This window comes from Podarcis erhardii (assembly GCF_964252035.2).
Source record: "Podarcis erhardii genome assembly, chromosome: 2".
NCBI classification, from domain to species: Eukaryota; Metazoa; Chordata; class Lepidosauria; order Squamata; family Lacertidae; genus Podarcis; species Podarcis erhardii.
Window position 1 is genome coordinate 6,008,655 of NC_138498.1, and position 13,314 is coordinate 6,021,968.

A 13,314-nucleotide genomic window follows, 5' to 3' on the forward strand; every position below is an offset into this window, starting at 1 on the left:
ACCAATAAAGTTGCAGGCACATCTAGAAAACAAACCCATAGCTTTACAAAAGGGCTAGGGCTCCATACTCTGGATATATCTCTGATGATTCCCAACCTGACCACCCCTATCTCCCCAAAGGATCCCTCTTGCCCACAGCACAAATGTGCCACTTCTTGGTGTTAAGGCAGGGAGCCTACAGAGTTGGCAAGCCTTCAAGGGTGCAAGGGCTCCATCTCCAGCACATGCAGTTGTCTTTAGGGTATAGATCTCCCAGAGGTGGGAGATGCCATGAGGGTGCTACCACGAAGAAGTCCTGTCCTTTGTGGTAGCCAACCCAGCATCAAACAATTCCTCACTTCTGTGAAGCTTCCCTTTCCCAGAAGCTACACGAATATACAAATAGTACACTCAAGTCTGAGAACACATGAGCCTAAGGTGTATTACAAAATACAGAAATATTTTACCTAGGGCCTGAATTTTTTTAAAAAATGTAACCAACCTGTACTATTTTAGTCCTGTGTCATCGGTTGTTGGGCTTTTGGAGGGGGTTGCTGTTGGTTTTTGTGGGAATGTTCAGGGATGCAGGAGAGGATATATTGTTTGATTATATCCTTTCCAACTTGTGTTAACAAGTTCCACAATTTAGAAGAGTAACACTCCCCTTTTTAAAGTTACACAGTGGATGCTTTGCTCAGGCTTGCTAAAGTCTCAATAATACGTTTTTAAAGGTAATTCCCTTTAGGCACGACAAAAAGTATAAAAAGTATAAAAAGAGTTTACTCCCTCACATTCTATTCACAATTGGATCCCAGAAGGCAGACTTAGCTTAAAAAAGTAATGTACACCTGGAAACTATCCCATAAGGCGACAGTCCCTTTGTCCTCTCTTGGCTGCAAACCAAGAGGGAATCTTGGACTAAACAGATGTTGCTTCTTCGACGAATGTAGTCAGAGAGAGATGGCGGCCAGTCCTATGCTTTTGTTACCTGCACAGGTGAGGCCACACCCACCTATAGTCACATGCAGAGGAAGTCTGTCCCAGACAGGAGAAACAGGAAGTTCCGACTGGCTGGTCCAGGCACCGCCTTTTTATGTCCACTCTAGGGATGCTGTACTTGACTGCTCTTGTGTTTCACATCCCCCTGTTTTCTGCATCTTCTTGTTTTCTTTTTTTCGTTCTTGTGAATTACAGTGGTACCAAGGGTTGCATACGCTTCAGGTTACAGACTCCGCTAACCCAGAAATAGTACCTCGGGTTAAGAACTTTGCTTCAGGATGAGAACAGAAATCGTGCTCCGGCAGCGCGACAGCAGCAGGAGGCCCCATTAGCTAAAGTGGTGCTTCAGGTTAAGAACAGTTTCAGGTTAAGAACGGACCTCTGGAACTAATTAAGTACGTAACCAGAGGTACCACCATATGTGGAAATTGTTCAGTTAGGTTGTGTATTTTTGTGTTTATGACACAGGAGTAAATAGTTTATGGGATGCAAAGGAAACCAGGGGAGATGGGGTTTTATGGGAAACCCCCTCCCTGGCATGCCCCATTTAAGGTCAGTGGAGCAAGGAATGCATTCTGATCTCCAGCGATCCGAGGGATTCTTGCTGGGCGGAGAAGGATCTCAGGAACCCGCTCAAGCCCAGGCTCCATCTGGAAAGCAAAACAACCTCTTTCCTTGCCTTGCTCCTCAAGCGTGCCCAAGCCTTTCCCCCTTTGGCAACCGTTGCAAGCCCTGCTGTTGCTGCTTCCCCGGGGCTACTCGACTCACCAGGCATGGCGAGAGCTGAGCTCAGCCTTGGAGGCCCGAGCCCCGCTCCCAAATGAGAAACATCTGGCGCCGAGCGAGCTTGGACCAAGCGCCCATTGGCTGCCGCGGGTCAGGATGCAGGGAGGAGTCCCCACCGTTTTAAAGCCCTGATGACATCACTTTCTTCTGGAGCGGCCTTGGGAGGCGAGGAAGGCAGAAGAGTCTCGCTGCAAGTCCCGGCAAAGGGCACCCTTTTGTGGCATGACAGCATCGTCCGCTATTGACGCCGGGGTGAGTCCAGAGCAGTCCTTTCTTCCCCGCAGCACCGACCTGGATTTCCATTTCCACCTCCCCCTGGAAGACTTTTAACTCTTGCAGGCCGTTTGTGGGTGCATTAAGGGAAACGTTGCAGGCCCCACAATGCAGCCTTGGGTAGCGTTAGCCGGAGCTGGCTGCACGGCGGGGAATTGCAAGGCGCAATATCCCCTCTGGCAGCCGCGTAGAGCGCCTGCCCGGGCCCCTTTCCAAGAACGAGGGTCTGTCTCTTTAAAAACGTGGGTTTGGTTGCAGAGCCCTGACTTTAACCCTTTCCGTACTGGAGAGGCGTCTGTTGAAGGGGGTCTGGAGGAAAGACAGCGGCCCATAATAAGACCCCATCTTGCGAGGTAGGGGCAGATATATCGGGGGAGGTGGATATTTATCTGTCGCTACTTTCGTGGCGTGCCAGGGCGGTTTGCAATCCTGTGTAACAGACAATCTGCTCAGAAGCCAGACCCGTTTTCAATCGCGCTTACCCTCGCGTAGTATTTCAGCCTAAAGTAGGTTTGGGTTGCGTACAGTAAATGAGAACGCCTGGATTTCAGAAGAGCCTGCTACTAAGACATAACGATTTCGGGGCAACGGGGCATTGGAGAGACGTCCGCAGCACGGAGACCCCTGCAAGTAAAACGGCTTTACGTCGGGAATTTCCCCCTATTTTGCAATTTCCTCTGCAAAAAAAGGCGTTCTTTGGGGAATCCATCGTTGTTGCAGCTCTTTCTGGGCCAAAGCGCGTCTCCTCCCCGCCCCATGTGAGGTTCTGCTTCGTGGGGAAAGGGAGATGGGAAGAGTGGATGAGTCTCATCTCATTTCCGCAGCCCTGGAGGCTCCTTTTGCCAGCTGACTCCTGCTGCTGCGGCTGCTGCTCTGGCCAAGGGCGCGCTCGGTTGCTGCAGCCCCAAAGCGCGATAACCGGGCGCGCCTGCCAGGCTTGGAGCGAGTCCCGCGGAGATCGGGGGCGCTGCCTTCCGATCAAACGCTGCCATGCACGCGCGCGCACCGATTTGGGAGGAAACCCCAACTAACTCGGAGGAACTTCTGAGCGAGCTGGCGCAGCACTGAATGGCCGCCAGTTCTGCTCCCCACCCGCAGAATACAGTGCTGCCTTCCGGGATTACCGACCCGTTATCTGCCCCTCCTCACCCGCTTCTCATCCTAAAGCTCCCTAGTTACGCAGGCGTGAAGCGACCCGTTTTTTTTTTTCTCTCTCTCCCCCCCCCCCCATGCCCCGGCCAGCGCTTCCTTCCTTTCCGCATGTTTGGAAGGGATCCGCTCAATCCTTGCACGAAGGACTTCTGGTCGGAGGAAGCCTGGCCGCAGGAACAGCAGAGGTATATTGGGAAGGAGGGGAGCAACTGCTTTAGCCAACCGCTGTTGTGATGCGGCAGGCACATCTGGATGAAACGCTGCTCTCTAATAAGAAGCTGCATTGCAACTGCTCTGTAGGCCTGCTTGAAATAATCATCTCCGTAGCCTCCGACCAACGCAAGAGACAGGGTCCTTGCTGCTTTCTCTACCACCTTATTGAAACCCTTCCCTGCCCACCTGCTTTGGTTTGCCTTGTCTGTGAAATGGGTTTAATGTGAGGAGGGCCATATAGTCCCATATCCTTGCTCTGTGGAGACATAGATTGAATTACCTTCTCTTGCCTACTGCTTCTGTCTTTCAACAGGTGAAGTCCTCTCTTCCCATGAGAATCGGGAGTGATTTATTTGTTGAATTTAGCTGTATTGTATGGCTGTTAAAAGCACAGGAGCCCCTCCCCCAAAAGAGAAAAGAAACCCACATGTGGCAATCAGAGCCTTGCCACAGATTCTGACAAACTTGAGGCAAGTTACTTTGCCATTTCTTCTCCAAATATGCACCAACCTACAAGATCTGCATATTTGAGTGACTTATGTGATGGATGCAGAATGTGGCAGTTGAAAACCCTTGTATGCCAGTTTCATCCTCTTGGGATAAAAGCTGGATAAATATGACTTTTCTCAATTTTACCAGGTCCAAGGTTAACTAGATCTGCACTGTCCTTTGCCTTCCATTGCAGCATGATATATCGAAACAGTAAAATCATCTAGCACAGCTTTTCCCAACCTCCAGATATTTTGGACTTCATTCTCTGATAGAGCACTAGATTGGGAAAGGCTGGGAAAGCAGGCACTTTTAAAGACTGGCAAATTTATTGTGATCCATACTTTCGTGGCATGGAGCCCCCTTCATCAGATGCATTGATGTGCAGTCTTCAGTGGGCAAACATGTACACAACTCACCAACTGAAGATAACACATCATGCATCTGACCAACTAGAACGCACTTGAACAGATTGTGGCATAAGCTTTCATAAAGTGCCACAAGAATCTCTTGTTTTTGCTGCTACAGACCTGCATGCTTAGCCTTCTGGGAGCTGGCATGAGTTCAACAGGAATTTTGTGCTGGAGCACTGCTTTGCAATGCAACCTATGAGTTGTAAGAGCAAATAAGTTGTGGGTGCTGAGATACTTCAGGGATGGAACCTGGTTTAGTAAACGGGATGCAAGGCACTATTGTTGTCAAGATGATATCTACAAGCTGCTAAGGTTTTGTTGCTAACTTATAAGGCCTTGAATAACCCAGCTACCTAAGAAAGTGCCTCCTTCCATACAGATAGTCAGTCCATTTGCCTAGGCCAGAGCTTTCCAATCTTTTCATGTTGGTGACACACTATTTAGACACAGTAATTCAGTTTTACTAGCAAACCAGAGGTTAAACCAACCCCTTTCCAGGCCCAGGAGCATTTGCGTGACACACCATGTAGCTATGCCACATCTAGTGTAGATGCATCTTATGGCAACTCAAAGTAGGGTCTTTTCCATGGTGGCCCCTACTTAACTATTTATGCAGACATTTCCAGCCACTGATTCTTGGTACTGACTTTGCTGAGCTGTGGATATTTTGCCTTAAGTTTTTTTCTTACTTTACTGTACTAGTTTTATTTCATATTTTTTTTTTGCTTTATTGTGTTTCACGATAAAATAATAAATAGATACTATTGAATGCTTTCCCCCCTCACATGCCCTTCCCTCTTACGAAGCAATTACTCTGACTTTGTATTGAGTGTAAGTTTGTACATGTAGTTGATGTAGTTGTGCATGAATGGACTTGGAGAATTCCTGATAAAGGGTGTATTGTGTTGACCACCCATACAGACATGCTGTCTGTGCTCCTTTGCAAACTGAGCATTGGGTATAAGCATGGACAAGAGCCATCACAACCCACACTGAGCGTAAAAGTGAAGTCACTGGAACATTGACGTGCTGCCGTTTCCCTATGAAACTGTTTGGAAAAAGAGAAAAAAGATGCCTGTCCAAAATATTCTAGCATTACGTGGATTCTATCCTGCACTGTTCATTGCCTAGTGCTGCTGGTATTTCAGACAGTCCCAAGTGTAAGGCTGTCACTTGTATGTACCCAGGAAATCCTGACAAGGAAATCTGTCTAAAGCAGTGGTTCTCAACTGGTGGTCTATGGATCCCAGCGGGTTCGCATAACCCACCGGGGGGGGGGGGGGCGTGTCTGTGGCACCACTGACATAATGAGAAAAACCTCAGAGGTATAAAAAATTTCAAAAGTAGGGGGTACATTTTGAAAAACGGGATCTGCTGATTGGGAAGCACTAGTCTGAAGTAAAGCTTGGGTACCTGTGGCTCTCCAGATATTGTTGGACTCCAATTCCCATCAGCCCTAGCCAACATGACAAGTGGTCAAGGATGATGGGAGTTGTAGTCCAAATATCATTGGGAGGGCCCCAGGTTCTTCCTGGCCATGATGTAGAGCAGACTTCCTCAACCTCGGGCCTCCAGATATTTTTGGCCTACAACTCCCATGATCCCTAGCTAGCAGGACCAGTGGTCAAGGATGATGGGAACTGTAGTCTCAAAACATCTGGAGGCCCGAGGTTGAGGAAGCCTGATGTAGAGCATCATCTTAAGCTGATGACGGGAGTCACAGTTCAGCAACAGCTGAAGGGCTAAAGGTTTCCAACACCTGGCCTGGGGGAAGCAGGACAGTGTGTGGGGGGGTGTCTGGTAAGAGCATAATTTAGGAATGGTGAAGGGGACCAAGGTGGTAAATGTTGTTGTTGGTAGTGAGAAATCTTAACAGGATAGCCATTTCAGGACTCAAAAAGGCATTAGCTATCTTTTACAGCTACATGCCCATTGAAAGAACAGGAGGTGCCTCTGGAGAGAATCTGTGGCAGTTTAAACTTCTCCTTTCTTGCATTTACTGTGGAAATATTGGAGAAAGAAGCTTCTAACATGGTGCCTGATCTTTTCACGTAATGTAGGACAGACGACCCAAATTCTGAGGGCGTTTTCAGAGGAGTCTACCTCTTCTACAGTACTTGTACCAACCTGCCTATTTAGGGTGTGGGCTCAGCACCCTAAATACACTCTAGAGAGTCTTGCTTCGGGTGGCAGTCAGTGTCAAGCCCTTTAGATTGTTTCTGCAGCACTGGGAGAGAGTGTTTTTATTTCATTTTCCAAGAGGATCTTGGCTTTTCTCAGGCATCCGTTGAGCCAGATAAAGCAGCGGCATCCCAGCCGCTGAATCTGATGCCTTAAGCCATGACCTCCTTTTGTCTCTGACATCTGTCGGAGGCTGAAGTAGCCCCCATCAGTTCCTGGAGGTTCGAAAGCCACTACTATGTAGCAGGAGTGGGCACACACTGACTCCACAGGCAGTTCCCTTCAGGGATGATAGCAACCTGCCTGTAATTTTGCAGTAGCACTCAGTTCGTGGCGGTTGCACTCCCAAACATTCACTGCATCACCAGTGCCAGAGTTGACACAGTTTGTGCCTGCCACTCATCCCTGGAAATGTTTGAAGAGGAGCTGCTTCACAGGAACAGTACCTGAAAGAGGCATCTGATTATACCACTTCCTTGTCGTTGCAACTGAAACAGGCTCCAGGGGCATAGATGGGCTCGTCTGAAATCCCACATCCTCAGTTCTGAGAGAAGAGACCAGGAATCCTGGCTCCCAATAATGCCGTTGTTTTCTCCCCTCAATTCTAACACCATCCATGTTACTGCAGCAGGTGTCTGTACAGGTAGGTTTCTTACAAATTAAACCACTATATCTCTTTTCATGTAAAAACAGAAATAAAAAAGTTACAGAACCTTCTTGTCTTTACAATTAGGCTGCTGAATTCAGCTGGCCATCCATCTGTGTGGCAGAAAGAGGCGTGTAGAGACCTGACAATGGGAGAATCTTGCAAGTGCTGGTACTATTTTTTTAAATGCTCCTTCTAGGTAAAAAAATAAAGCTATTAGCTAGGAAGCCAGGCTTGTAGGGAGAGAGTGTGTAGCATATCCCTCTCCTTGGTTTGCAAGATTTCTACCACCTAGGAGGCTGTAGTATTTGGTTTGGTGCGCACGGTGTTGTTTTTACAGAGAGTTGTATTCTGAAGAGTGAAAAATACGCAGAGAAAGTTGCAAGTGGTACAGTCTGTCCTATCCTCGTGGGTTTTTTCTTCCTGATTTCTCTGTGCCTGAGCAGCAAATTTAAGTCCAGGTGTTAAGACCCTCCAAGCTGAGCATTTCTTCTAGGAGCCTCTCACTGTTTACTCTTAGCCATTTAATGACGCTGAATGCTGTTGCCTGAAGCTCTGCTGTGCTGGAATATGGGAGATGGATGTAATGTCTATATGAGAAAGAGATGTAGTATCTTTGGTGGAAATGGAAACTGGTGGATTGCTGGACATGCTATTACATTTGTTAATAGCTGTTCATGTGGCAGGGCAAAATGCTTGAGAAGTGTGTAAGGGCAAAAATACACACCCCCCCCCCTTGGAGAAATGCATTCCTTGTGTTTTTCTAATCTGGGCATGGCTTCTGATAGGAAGGAGCTTGAGTCCAGAGCAGTGACTTGTGTGGAGACACAAGACAGACCCCTCCAGGGTGTGTGTTGCGTTTCTTTACTGGGATGCATCAGGATGTGCAAATCCAAGCAGAAGCTGAGTGGAAGGAGGCAAGGTCTAGAGCACAGACATGCAATAGGCAACTTCCTCTGTGGGGCTTTCATGTATTTAATGAACTCATCGGTTTGGGACTTGCTGGTCTCCAGATCTCATGGTGACTGGGTAACTAGTGCCTTCCTGCAGCTAGAATTTAAGCTGGGTTCTTGTTTGGCCAGATGGACTTTTGAGCCCTGCCTGCGTAGCCTTGAGCTGCGTGCAGAATGCTAAAATCCAAAGCGCTCTGCAAAGCTATCGCCAGCCACTTTGCATCTGAGCGTGCATATTGACTGTCTCATAAATGACAGAAGCCAGGATGAGGGAGGGAGGGAGCAATTCTGCACCCCCCTTTGGGTTAGGTCCCTGGGACTTGGGTACCCCACTTCCTTTCTAGCTCCGTAATCCTGATTCCCTCTGAAGCTGTTGGGGGACAGGACGGAAAGGGGGCACTCTCTCCTTTCATGCCATTGTTTTGTGCACAATTACTGACTTTCCTTTTCCTCACAGACAGCATCTCACTTCCCCAGGTCTGCTGTTGATGTGGTGCCATTTCCTGCCATTGCTGCAGGGTGGGATGGGGGGGGGAAGGGGGGAATGTTGGAACAACAAGAGAGTAAAACTCTGGGGCCAAGTTAATGAAAGCTGGAGGAGGGGCCGGCTGGAATGGACGGCCAGGACTGCAGCAACAAGACTCTCTGCTCCACCCAGCGCAGGCAAAAAGGAAAAGCTGCAATGCTCCGTGGTGAATTTTGAACACAAGCAGTGCCACAATTCAAGCCTGCGCCTCTCTACAATGCAACACCACATGGTTGTATGGTGGGCTTAGCAAACTACTTTCCCAACAAGTTAACTTTTTAAGTATTATTGTGGCTCCTGAGGTGCAGCCTGCAGAAATAGTGTCTCTTTGGTGTGTGGGGAGGGGAGAACCTCCCCACACACCAAATTTACAGAAGTTGGCAATTGAGAGCCAGTGTGGTGTAGTGGTTAAGAGCGGTAGTCTCGTAATCTGGGGATCCGGGTTCGCTTCCCCGCTCCTCCACATGCAGCTGCTGGGTGACCTTGGGCTAGTCCCACTTCTTTGAAGTCTCTCAGCCCCACTCACCTCACAGAGTGTTTGTTGTGGGTGAGGAAGGCAAAGGAGAATGTTAGCCGCTTTGAGACTCCTGAAGGGGAGTGAAAGGCAGGATATCAAATCCAAACTCTTCTTCATCCAAACTCTTCTTCTGTGCTCTGGGACATGGGTGGTAAGTGCAAGAAGGTATATGATGTTTGCGGAGGGTTTAGCTGCACCCCAAATAGTCCTCCTTACAGAGTCTTGCTACATGGATTTTTGCTTTGTGCTCGAGATCCGATTACCACTTTCCTGGAAGGTTCAGTGAAGTTACCTTGATTCTTTGTGGGAGGGGAAGAGGCATGGAGACGGCCTTTTCTCTGCAACAAGGTATGCCTTTGGCCTTTGTGCTTCAAAAGGGAACTGAAACAGTCATTCAAAGCAACTCCCTGTGCGAGGGCTTTGTGGTAAATGGTTACCGGATCTGTCGTTGGCCACTAGAGAGCAGTTCCAAAATATTAAAACATAACTTTAATTAAAGCAGCCTTTGTGATATTTCAGTTACAGGTGTCAATACAGTGTTATAGTGTACTGATGAAACAGAAAGTTTTATGAGGAAGTCATCATAAGCAGTTATGGATCAAAAGCAATCATTATTTTGAGTTTACTTAGAAGGCCTGTGACCTCCTTGCACAGGCATCTTAAGCCACAAGTTAAGAAATGCTGATTTGGAGGGCACCGTCTTAGCTGCCCCCATTTCAATGAGCATGCATGCACAAAGGATCCTGCCCTGGGCTGGGAGTTAATGACCTCCAGTTCCTTGGCAGCCTTGACACCGAGGAGCCTTGCAAATGCTCTCGGCAGTTTTCCTTTACTTACGTAACGGGCAGCCTGGGGAGAAAGCTCTGGGATATGTGCTGTCTTAACAAGAGGGGTATTTATGTCGGCTGTTAAAAACCTTGACAGAATCTGAGCAGTTGGGTGGGGTGAGGAGGGTGAACGAAGGACAAGCTGGGAGAAATCTGCAGGGCAGGATGCAAAGTGCAGCTGGCCTGGGCATGTAGACACTGGCGAGAAGGATGTTGCAAATATCAAGGCCAGGATTGCAGGAGTGTGACAGTTACTCTGCATCTGTGCTGAAGTTGTGCTGGGTATCATGCAGAAGTAACAATGGCTGGAGTAATAATAATAATAATAATAATAATAATAATAATAATAATAATGCCCCGCTCATCTGACTGGGGCACACCCCCTTCTGTCTCTGCAGTGCCCATTTGTCTCCGCTCCAGTTCCCATCAGTTGGTCCCACTAGTGCAGGGACGGGGTACCTGTTTGCTTCCAGATGTTCCTGGATTACAACTTCCACCATCCCTGGATATCCTGGTTGGCGTTGAGGAGAACTGTAGTTTAACAGCATCTAGAAGGCCACACATTTTTCTTCTGTGCTCTAATGTGACCAAGAAACAAATTAGGATGTAGCTATTCGAATAAGAGCTGGGTGTTTTGTTTTTTAAATTAAATGATGGATGTTGCAATTGGTAAAGCATAGGGATGGATCATAGCCTTTTGCTTTGCATGAGAAAGGTCCCAGGTAGACCCAGAAGAGACTTCCGTCTGAAACCTAGAGAGCTACTGCCATTTGGTGTGTAGACAGACTGTTGGTCCATTGAGCTTAGTTAGTTACAGAGCAGCTTCCGAATCACCACCTGCCAACCCCAGAACACTCTCTTCCTGTTACGATGTTGGACGATTTTCTAGGTGCAATTGCTTTTATAGCATGTTTCAGTGTACACAGTGCTTTTTTCTTGGCTCTTGGCACATAGGTCACTGCTGTGCCTGTTTTCCCCTGTGCGGAACGATATGAAATAAACTCCACCCAAGGGTAAAAAATGTGGTCTAAACCACCATTTAAATCCATCTCAGCCCAGAGAACTCACACTGAAACTTATTTATAGATGGTACCTAACACCATGCAAGGAACCTCATCTAAATGCTGGAGAGGCTGCATTTCCACAGACACATACCTCCACATGCATGCTCCAAAATTAAATCCTTTTGGATATTGGGGCTGTAGGAAATCTGCAAAATAACAAAACTAGTAATAGAAGCAACTGGCCTGCTCAGTGGTTGTGAGACTAAAATGGAGTGGGTGGAATTGTGCATCACACTAAGCTCCTTGGATACAGGGTAGGGAAAGCATTCAAGTTGGAAAACAAAACAGCAAGGGTGGGAATAAGAAACTGAAGTAATGTTAGCATAGATTACTTCTCCCTTGGCAAGCATCTGCAACAAATTCAGTAAGGTAGCGAAATGGGGTTTGAGAGTCAGGCTCCATTGACACAGCGGTTTGTTCCTTTTACCCAACGTTTCCCTAACAGTTAATTTCTGAATTATTTTTGAGCTTGTTGGAAAACCAGTGGAATATTGTTAGCACCCATTTTCATGTTAGTTCCAGAAACAATGTGTTTGCAGCTCCCTTGCCCAGAAAAACTGTGGGAGTAAAGTGATGAAATTTGGGGCGGTGCGCCAGCGTACAGTGCTTAACTGCTGTTTTCATGCAGCAGTCATGGAGAAACAGAAGCACACATGTGCAGAAAGGGTGCGAGAGAGCAACATTGGCCAGTGGTTCCATAAGACAACAGGGTGAAAGCCACATTAGAAAATGCAACACAAGTGCTAGCAATATAATCTGAAGAGCTAATGCAATATTCCCCACATCTGAATTCACCCTGAGTGTTGGGATGAGATACTAATTCAGAATTCACCTTTGCATTTAACTTTCTGTTGGGCTTGGGCAAGCCACTGTTCTCTCATTCTCCAGCCCTGTTCCCTCTACAGTACAGGGATAACATTGGCCTGCTCTACAGGAGTGTCGTAAGGATTGCTGAAATAAGATGGTGTATGCTGAGGCCGCTCGAAATAGCTAACACCAGGCTCATCTCTTTTTCTTTGCATGCTTAGCCATGACTATCAAAAGTGGGGGGTGGACTTTTTTGGGAGAATAAAAGGGAGTAGCTTTGTGTGTACAGTGGTACCTCGGGTTAAGAACTTAATTCGTTCTGGAGGTCTGTTCCTTAACCTGAAACTGTTCTTAACCTGAGGTACCACTTTAGCTAACGGGGCATCCCTCTGCCGCCGCACCACCGCCGCCGCGCAATTTCTGTTCTCATCCTGAAGCAAAGTTCTTAACTGGAGGTACTATTTCTGGCTTAGCCGAGTCTGCAACCTGAAGCTTCTGTAACCTGAAGCTTCTATAACCCGAGGTACCACTGTACTGAAATAATAATAAAGTGTGTACCCCACCCCACTCCACCCCCACACACTGACCCTTCCAGCTTCCAGCTTCCCCCTTCTTGCTTCACACGCGTAGACATGCTGTGGTGACCAGTTGCAGCTATAAATAACCGGCCATATCCTTGCCTCCGGCTCTGCTGCTATTTTTGCTGCTGCTGCTGCTCTTGTTGTGTCTGGGCATTCAGAAGTTGGTGACAGATGCTTTTTGTTTTATTCCGCATCCTGACACAACCTCTCCAGTTTGAGCAGGGTGCAGGATGGTTGGGGGAGTGGAGACCAGGTCTCTCTCTCAGCTTTGTGTACTTGGGACCCCGGCTTGAGGAGAAGTGCAGCTGTATTGTTTTTAAATCAACTTCCTGCTGCAGACTGTTCCAAAAGATGTAATGCTGACATCCTGGTTGAGTTTCTTAAAGCTTTCTTTCTTTCCTTCTGAACAAGTTGAATGATTCTCTTGTATCTTGGCCAAATTCTTGTTTTGGGCCCCATAAATGGCCACCTTAAGCTTTCAGTTCAGGTATGTGATCTCTTCCTTCTTAAAACGTTCTCCTGAATAGGTGCTTTGTTGCTTCCTCTGAAGAGGACTGGCTTTTGCTGCAGGATGACACGTTGGACGAAATCTCAATCTCTGGAGTGCAACAGAAAACCTGGTTTTCACGCAGTGCCTTGTAAATCCGTGGAATGCCTTGCTGCAGGATGTTGTGATAGCCGGGTAACCAAAATGATGGCTAAATGGATTGGATGAATGTATTGCAGTTATAAGCACTGAGCAGAGAGTATGGTTACACATAAAGAGTGCTTGAGCACTTGCCTTGTGAGATCTGAGTGGCTGCTGTCTGTCTGCAGGAAGGGGGAGAGCTGCTGAGCTAGGTGGAATGCTGGTCTGACTCAGCACGGCAATTCTTATCTTGTTGGAACTATCTTGAGTAATGGATTTT

General features: G+C 47.5%; 1 protein-coding gene across 1 annotated transcript in view; it reads left to right on the top strand.

Annotated features, from left to right (window-relative positions):
* The first annotated feature begins 1,479 nt into the window (after nucleotides 1-1,479).
* Nucleotides 1,480-13,314, top strand: part of NCKAP5L (NCK associated protein 5 like) — a 42,489-nt gene continuing 30,654 nt past the window's right edge. Inside the window, exon 1 of the mRNA XM_081844328.1 lies at nucleotides 1,480-2,016. The gene's annotated coding sequence lies outside the window, so the exon portion shown is untranslated. The remainder of the gene's footprint in view (nucleotides 2,017-13,314) is intronic.